Source organism: Capricornis sumatraensis, chromosome 4, assembly GCF_032405125.1.
Source record: "Capricornis sumatraensis isolate serow.1 chromosome 4, serow.2, whole genome shotgun sequence".
Taxonomy (NCBI): Eukaryota; Metazoa; Chordata; class Mammalia; order Artiodactyla; family Bovidae; genus Capricornis; species Capricornis sumatraensis.
The window spans coordinates 133,734,241-133,740,829 of NC_091072.1; the positions used below are offsets into that span (position 1 = coordinate 133,734,241).

Genomic DNA, 6,589 nt, shown 5'->3' on the forward strand with positions numbered 1-6,589 from the left:
CCTCCAGGCTCTGCCGTCCCTGGGATTCTCCAGGCAAGAACACTGGAGCGGGCTGCCATTTCCTTCTCCAATGTGTGAAAGTGAAGTCGCTCAGTCGTGCCCGATTCTTAGAGACCCCATGGACTGCAGCCCACCAGGCTGCTCCGTCCATGGGAGTTTCCAGGCAAGAGTACTGGAGTGGGGTGCCATCACCTTCTATATACTTAGCATTTATATTACAACTATATACCCAGCATTTATATTGTATTAGCTATTATAAGTAATCTCAAGATTATTTAAAGGATGTACATAGGTTATATGCAAATACTACACCATTTTATATAAAGGTCTGGAGCATCCCCCTGGTGGGGATGGGTCCTGAGATTAATACCCCACAGACCCCAAGGATAAAAGGCTAGCTTAAAGCTCAACATTCAAAAAACTAAGATCATGACATCCAGTCCTATCCCTTCATGGAAATAGGTGGGGGAAAAAATGGAAACAGTGACAGACTTTATATTTCTTGGCTCCAAAATCACTGTAGATGGTGACTACAGCCATGCAAGAAAAGCTATGACAAACCTAGACAGCTCATTGAAAAGTAGAGACATCACTTTTCAAACAAAGTTCTGTCTGGTCTAAGCTATGGTTTTTCCAGCAGTCATGCATGGATGTGAGAGTTGGACCATAAAGCACCAAAGAAGTGATGCTTTCAAATTGTGGTGCTGGAGAAGACTCTTGAGAGTCCCTTGGCCTGCAAAGAGATCAAACCAGTCAATCCTAAAGGAAATCAGTCCTGAATAGTCATTGGAAGGACTTAAGCTGAAGCTGAAGTTCCAATACTTTGGCCAACTGATGTGAAGAACGATGCTGGGAAAGATTGAAGGCAGGAGGGGAAGGGGTCGACAGAAGATGAGATGGTTGGATGGCATCACTGACTCAGTGGACATAGGATTGAACAAACTCTGGGCAATGGTAAAGGGCAAAGGGGAGCCTGGCATGCTGCATTCTATGGGGTCGCAAAGAGTCAGACATGACTTGGTGACAACAACAACAGACACCAACGGACAAATGTATTACCTTATATGGCAAAAGATACAATCAAGTTAAAGCTACTGAGAGGAAGAACTTATTCTTATCTTTCTTATGGGCCCTAAATGATATCACGTATATCCTTATAAGAGAGAGGAGAGGGAATTCTGAGACAGACATCCATAAAAAGAGGGAACAAAACCCACCAGACATCAAAATCTGAGGATGCTCCAGACCCTCATATAAAATGGTGTACTATTTGCATATAACCTATGTACATCCTTTAAATCATTTTGAGACTACTTATAATAACTAATACAATATAAAAGCTAGGTATATAGTTGTAATATAAATCCTAAGTAAATAGCTGTAGAGATTTGAAAATGTTGACAATGTGGTGAAAAGCAAAGGCATGCTAGCAGCACAGAAGCCAAAAGAGGCAAGGAACAGAGTATTCCTCTTGAGCCTCTGAAAGGTGAACAGCCCTGTGTAGCACCTTGATTTAGGTCCCAATGGAACAAATTTTAGATTTCTGGCCTCCTGAACTGGGAGAGGATAAATTTCTGTTGCTTTTAGCCACCACATTTATGGTAATTTGTTACAGCAGCCACAGAAAACTAACATACAACCCAATGACCTCCATAAATACAGCAAGTATATTTTCTAAAATGTTGGCTGAGAGATTGCTCAGTGCATGTACTAAAACTGGAACAATACAGAGAAGATCAGCAGCCCTGCCAAAAGATGACATGTAAATTCATGAAGCACTCCATATTTTTAATGAATATTAGGATGTTAACAAGGAGAAGGCAATGGCACCCCACTCCAGTACTCTTGCCTGGAAAATCCCATGGGGGCCTGGTGGGCTGCAGTCCATGGGGTCATGACTGAGCGACTTCACTTTCACTTTTCACTTTCCTGCATTGGAAAAGGAAATGGCAACCCACTCCAGTGTTCTTGCTTGGAGAATCCCAGGGAAGGCAGAGCCTGGTGGGCTGCCATCTATGGGGTCGCACAGAGTCGGAGACGACTGAAGCGACTTAGCAGCAGCAGCAGCAGGATGTTAACAATAAATACAAAAGAATCAAAAAAAAATAGCTGAAACAGAGAACGAAAATAAAAAGCCTAAATGAAAACTAAGTAGGTTTTATAAAATAATTTATATTAACATGGAAGGCTACAGGGAAAAAATGAAAAGAATAAATCTAAAAAAATAATGGCGAAATCTTCTTTAATTAAGAGATCACTGTATCAAGGACAATGTCCTTTTCTGGGACATTGATCATACTGTCTGACTATCCATAGTGCATGCTTAGTCACTCAGTCGAGTTGTCTGACTCTTTGCAACACCATAGACTATAATCTACCAGGCTTCCCTGTCCACAGAATTCCCCAGGCAAGAACACTGAAGTGGGTTGCCATTGTCTTCTCCAGGGTATCTTCTCTAGCCAGGGATCAACCCTGGGTCTCCTGCATTGCAGGCAGACTTTACTGTCTGAGCCACCAGTGATCCATAGGATTATAACAAAATACGAGGCTTCCTAATTATAATTAGATATGAAATGATGGAATGGTGATAAGAACACTAGCTCTTGGGGATGTAAAGGAAAGAGACACAGGAATAAGTTTGTTAAGATATAGATAGGAAGAACCAGCAATTTGAGAAACATAGGAATGACAGGTAGCATCCAGAGGGAATTCTGATTTAATTTGCATTAAGCAAGCAGCTTATGACAGCCTCATCTACTATTCCACTATAGTATATCCAAGACAGAGGTTCTGAAACTTTGATTGGAATCAGAATCACCTGAGAACTGGGCATAAACTCAAAGGCTCAGGCCTGTCCTCTTCAATGAGCCTGCTCTACTGTGTTTGTCCTGAGTTCTCCAGGTGTTCTGATACACACCAGCACGCGAGAAAACCAGGGGAATGTGGGGAAAATACACACAAGGAAAACGGTAATGTCCCTGGCAGCTATTGATTAGGCTCCCAAAAGAGTAACAGAAAGCTATTCTTTTCCCTCTGCTCATTCAAATCTGTTCTGTCAGGTTAATTCAAAGCAGATGCCATGACTTTTTTGATCACTCTCAGAAAAAAGTTCCTCTAGTCATCTTTAGTCACAAAATGTTTAATTTGGGTACTTAAATGATCATTCCCAAGAAACACTCAAGACTCCAAACTTAATTTAAAGCTCCTCCCCTCCTCCCTTCCTTAGAGAGGAAGCTCGCATGGGAAGGTTTCTAGCTCCCTTGTTCTCACTCACTGCCCTTCTTCCCATCGGTTGGCTGGTTCTAGAGCATCTAGATTTCAGGAAAGCATATTAGAATGAGGGAAGGCCAAGAAGGTTCTCCTTTAATAGCCATCAGTAGAATCTGGCACTGGTATACCCTGGCTTGGCAGGAATTATAAGGCTGATTCTTCTCCTGGACAGTGGTTGGACTTTCTATGGAGTCCCATCACTGGCAATGGAATCCCTCACTTCTGCTCTCTTTAAATGGGTGTGGTCGCCTCTGCCTGGACATTGATGACCTCACCCTGACTTTCTGAGGCCCATTCCACTCTCTCAAGAGCCTAGAGCCCCTCCAAGGTAGCTCCAGGTATTCTTTCTCTTCCATGTGGCCCCTCTGGCATCCCCAGGAAGCCTGAATGAATTCTTCCTTCCAAAGACTTTCAGCAAGCTATTCCTAAGGTAGCCAGACTTCAGGCTTTTCTAGCAGCAATATCTGTGCCTCAGACCGAAATACACAAGGCAATCTCTTTAAAGGGCCCCCTTGAATCCTCTCTCATTTGGCTTGTGGAGAAATGGAAAAGACATTTCATAGCACTCCAAATCAAATAATCTCTACTTAAAAGATAGACAACCAAAACAAAACAGCATGGAAAGGTAAAACCAAACGGTGGGTGACAGTGCATTTGGAAGCATCGAAAAAAATGAGACAAAAAGCTATGTTAATTTGAACAAAGTAGAATTGAAAGATTGTTTTTAACATGGATAAAAGAGAATCATAAAGTAATAAGAGATGAAAATCCTAAAATGTATCAAAATGCAGAAAGACAAATTCTTGGAATTGAGTGATAATTTGACATAGGCCCAATTCTATACACATTTCTCAGCCCCTAATCAATTATATAGAAAATATCTGATTATATTTAGGCTTCCCTGGTGGCTCAAATGGTAAAGAATCCACCTGTGGTGCGGGAGACCTGGGTTCAATCCCTGGGTTGGGAAGATTCCCTGGAGGAGGGCATGGCAACCCACTCCAGTATTCTTGCCTGGAGAACCCATGGACAGAAGAGCCTGGAGGGCTACAGTCCTTGGGGTCGCAAAGAGTAAGACGCAACCGAGCGATTAAGCACAGCACACAGCACATAAAAATTAGAATAAATGAATTCAGAATTTTATATATATCAAATTTGTGAAATTTTCAATAGAAAATTAACTAATGTGCATGACCCTTTAAAAACAATATATACCTTGCAAAAAACTTAAATTTCAAAGTACCAAAAATATGCTACTTCTAGTCTTTCTTTGCAAACAAATAAAACTAGTATTTCCAAAAGAAATATTTTTTCAAAAGGATCTGATTAGTTAATAATTGAAAAACAGCCTCATAATACATTGGGCAAAAAAATATATATATGTGTAATTATAAACTGTTTAGGAAGTAATGGTAATGAGTTATATGTATAATTTGTTGGGGATGGTCAAGGCAATGCTCAAAGGTAATTTTATACTTTAAAAATAAAATTTCAATTAGCTTAAAATGAATTATTTTGTATTATGTTATCCTAAATTCAAGTATTTGGAGAAAATCCATAGAAATCGAGGCAAGTCAGAAAGAAAATATTAATAGCTTTGAATCTTTGGACTTTGATGCTGAAAGAAAAAATACCAATTTTTTATTTATTAAGAAAAAAACAAAATTGGGGCTTCCCTGGTCGCTTAGTGGTAAAGAATCCACCTGCCAATGCAGGAGACATGGGTTCGATCCCTGATCTGGAAAGATCCCATATGCCACAGGGCAACTTAGCCTGAGTGCCACAGCTATTGACCCTGTGCTCAAGAGCCCATGTGCCGCAACTATTGAGCCCACATGCTGCAGCTACTGAAGCCCACATGCCTATAGTGCCCATGCGCCATAACAAGAGAAGCCGCTGCAATGAGAAGCCCGTGCACTGCAACTACAGAAAAGCCCCCACAGCAACGAAGACCAGCAAAAGTAAATTAAAAAATAAAAACAATTTTTAAAATTGGGTGCTTAATTCATGCTTGGCATTTTTCTGTACCAAAAAAAAAAAAAAAAGAACAAGTCTCAGGTGTTATCCTCCAGAAATAGGGAATGAAGTCAGTAGGGAATTAAGTCAATAGATAATTAAAATATAGGGGATATCAGGGATTCTGATAGTAAGTACAAGAGGCCAAAAGGCAGGTAGCTGTACCATCTGTAAGCCATAAGGTGACAGTGAAGGTCTTTTGAAGGAAGGATATGCAAAGTAAGTCTTGAGGGTAAAAGGCATTATCCATTAGGGAGAGGCTGCACATCCAGGGAAGCATATGGAAGGAGAAAGAACGGAGCACATTTGAAGAACTGAATACAGTATTGCTGTTGTTCAACTGCTAAGTCATGTCTGAATCTCCTGCAATCTCATGGAAATGTAGCCCGCTGGGTTCCTCTCTCCATGGGATTTCCCAGGCAAGAATACTACAGGGGGTTACCATTTCCATCTCTAGGTGATCTTCTTGACCCAGGGATCAAACTTGCATCTCCTGCATTGGCAGGCAGATTGTTTACCACTGAGCCACCTGGGAAGCCCCCAAAACAATATTGTTAGAGAGCAAATGATAAAATGTGGTCATGGATAGGTAAGCCTGGACCCTATCCTGGAAAACCTCTAGGAAATGTTAAGGAAATTTAACTTCATCCTGAGAAGGGATAAAAGTAGAGGTGTGACGTTTTAGAAATGTGGTAGGATAGGGAGTGTGGCAGGCTGTCCTCTCTTGTGTGAGAGATCCATGCCACGCTAGGAGCAGAGGGGCTCATAAATCTTAGTAAAGCATAGACACGACACAGACGCGAGCATAGATGTCTATGCATCTATGCGAGCACAGACATAGACTCGAGATGAAGTTAAGCAAGGAAATGAACACTGAAAACCTAAAATTACGTACAGGGAGCCAGGAAGTCAATACTAACAAATACTGACTCAGGAGAGAACAGACGATCCAAAAGTGAAGGAAAAAAAGAAAAAGCAGCCAGAGAGAAGGGTACAAAGGAAAGACACAAAACTCAGAGGACAGTGGAGATGAAATAATAAAAAATTAACAGAGATGTTATAAATTATCAGAACTGAGGAAAATTGGCAAAGCCTCCATTGAAACCTTAAGGAGAATAATTTCAGTAGAGTTGCACCACAATTCTATTGGGTTTCCTTTAAGGTCAACTGGCAAACTATTTCTTAGAAACTCATCATTCAGTCCTATTATGAAATTTTCACTCTCCAATCAATTAAAAACACCTATTACACTCCCATTCCCAAGATACCTACGTAGGCTGAATGTGAAAGCTTAGAAATCATG

General features: G+C 40.8%; 1 pseudogene; it reads left to right on the plus strand.

Moving 5' to 3' along the window:
* Positions 1–1,690: 1,690 nt before the first annotated feature.
* Positions 1,691–1,790, plus strand: LOC138079380 (U6 spliceosomal RNA; annotated as a pseudogene).
* The last annotated feature ends 4,799 nt before the right edge of the window (positions 1,791–6,589 follow it).